The sequence below is a fragment of the Cebus imitator genome, unplaced genomic scaffold (genome assembly GCF_001604975.1).
Source record: "Cebus imitator isolate Cc_AM_T3 unplaced genomic scaffold, Cebus_imitator-1.0 Scaffold17, whole genome shotgun sequence".
In the NCBI taxonomy this organism is placed as follows: Eukaryota; Metazoa; Chordata; class Mammalia; order Primates; family Cebidae; genus Cebus; species Cebus imitator.
This window is the reverse complement of record NW_016107332.1, coordinates 7,713,728-7,716,192: the sequence shown is the minus strand read 5'-3', so window position 1 is coordinate 7,716,192 and position 2,465 is coordinate 7,713,728.

Below are 2,465 nucleotides of genomic sequence, written 5' to 3'. Positions count from 1 at the left end.
TAATGTAATTGTTAAAAATATAATTACTGTATAATATTTGGTCAAAAACTTTAAAAACTTGTACACTGTCAGTATTGAAGATTATATTTATGAAAGCCTGTTACTATTATTGCTGTACTGAAATTTACAAATAATACATCATATCCCAGGCCATAAATATGGTAAACTTCTCACCACAGAATAATAGAGCAGAAAATTTTAATTGACAATAACCATCTACTATCTCTACAGGATGTCTGGTCAGCTGTTAAGACTCAATATTATATGGCATTAGTTTTCCCTTTTATTATCAATAAGGCCATCAGCAGCTTCCTGGGAATGTTATCTTACATGCTCTTAAGATTTCCATCCTTTTTAAAAATTTCCTGCTTCATGCCTCACCAGGATAATTTGCTCTTATAAAAATTGAAATGTTGGTAATTAGAAGCTGCCATACCTTGATGCTCTGGGCTATGCCACAAACATTCTGAAGTTGCAGAAATGACTCTTGTGCTTAGTTTGTGGAATGCTTTGAGGAAGTGTCCTGCATTTTTGGTCAAACCCTCCTGAATCCTTTGTTATACAGGGGACTTAACTTGATGGGGCCAATTTCTATGTACACCACTCAATGCTTAGGTTTAAACACAGAGTAAAACAATCCACTATTTTGTTAACTAAGAGAACCTGAAATATGATGAATGTTTTTATTTTTAAATAACCAAGGGATCAAAAGTTTTCCTTTTGATTGCATTAATAATTATTGCTAAAAACAATCTAAAAGACAAATACAGAGACATGATTTAATGATTCATTCATATACTGTATTACATTAATGCTAAAATATTCAATAATGTACCCAAAGATTCTCTCTTTGTCCTTCATTTTAAACATTCTTAGTTAAAAAGTATCTTTCCCGTTCTTTAGTCAGGATTGAACACAAAGAAGCCAGTTATTGCCTGCTATTCGCAGTGGAATTCTTTTTAATTGCATTTTGAAATTAACTACTAATGAAAGGTGAAAATGTATGCAGAACCCTGGAGACAGACAAAAAATAAAAACTGAAGGGAGACACCTAAATGAATACAAACAATAGTTTAAAAATAAGTGTACTCCAGGGAGTTATATAATTTGAATAAAATACTAATTAGTACAATATGAAACAAGTGGTTTATGACAAAATTGAGTGATACTCTATAGAATTTAGACCATTGCAGAAAAGGAAATATATTTTTTACAAAGAGGGTTTTTTTTCTTATACTTTCATTTATAAAACAACAAAAAGAGATCATTTCAAGTCCTGCTTAATGATTGAAGATGACCTCAGGGATCTATTGAGCTTGCTATGAGCTCCAGAATAACAGATAATTGCTGGGGAAGAGCCCTGTGAAAAGGTTAGGGAGAAGAGAACAAAGTAAGATGTGTGAAAGTGCTTATAAAACAACATGACTATCTGGAGCAAACTGTAACTCTCAAATGTCAAGTATTGAAAAATGAGATGATCTCCAAGGGACATTGCAGATGAACCCAAAAGCTTTAAGTTCAAAGAAATCATTTAATAAGTGAATTATCATAATTTTCATGTAGTCTAATGAGCCTTTTCTTATCAACTCTAAAATGTTATTTTACATTGAAAAACTCCTTTTTCTGTTATTTCATTAATTATGCTTTGTTCTTGGTTCAGTGTATTTAACAAAATAATTCTGACAAGTTATTCTTTTCATATTTTTAGAAAAAAAAATTTTGAGTTGTTATTTAGTGGGAAAAGGAACACAGCTAACTTACAATAATTATTATATGCAGATTTGTTTTTCACCATTATTTCTCAAAAATAAAGTGTAGGTGGCCATGAACAAAAGCTACTTTTAAGAATAATTATTTTGCATGTTAAAACCATTTGAAATTTGTTCTAAGCAATTTTGAAGTAAATATTATTATTAGCTATAGTCAACATGCTATGTCATAGATCTCAAAAGACGTATTTCTTTTGTCCAACTGAAACTTTTTACCCTTAGAAAAGTATTATAGCACCCATTGCAAAATAAAAGCAACACTTGTTTATGGATTCAGTATAGAAAAATAGGGCTTGTCTTTTCTAGCTGTGTAACTCTGCAACTCAGTAAATCCAATTAGAAATATCCATTTCTTATCAGTAAAATAGGGATGGTCGTATTTATTTTACCTGTTCTAATGAAGATTCAGGGTGAGAGCATGTGTAAAGTGCTCCATACATATTAAGTCTGATAAGATTATGTCTCTTTGCTTGTCAACTCTGGGCAATGTACTGTTGCATCGCCCCTAAAGAGTCTTTATTGACACTGGAGTTTATATGAGGAGTTTTCAAATTAGCCATTATAAAAAGAGGGAGGGGGCCGGGTGCGGTGGCTCAAGCCTGTAATCCCAGCACTTTGGGAGGCCGAGGCGGGTGGATCACGAGGTCAAGAGATCGAGACCATCCTGGTCAACATGGTGAAACCCCGTCTCTACTA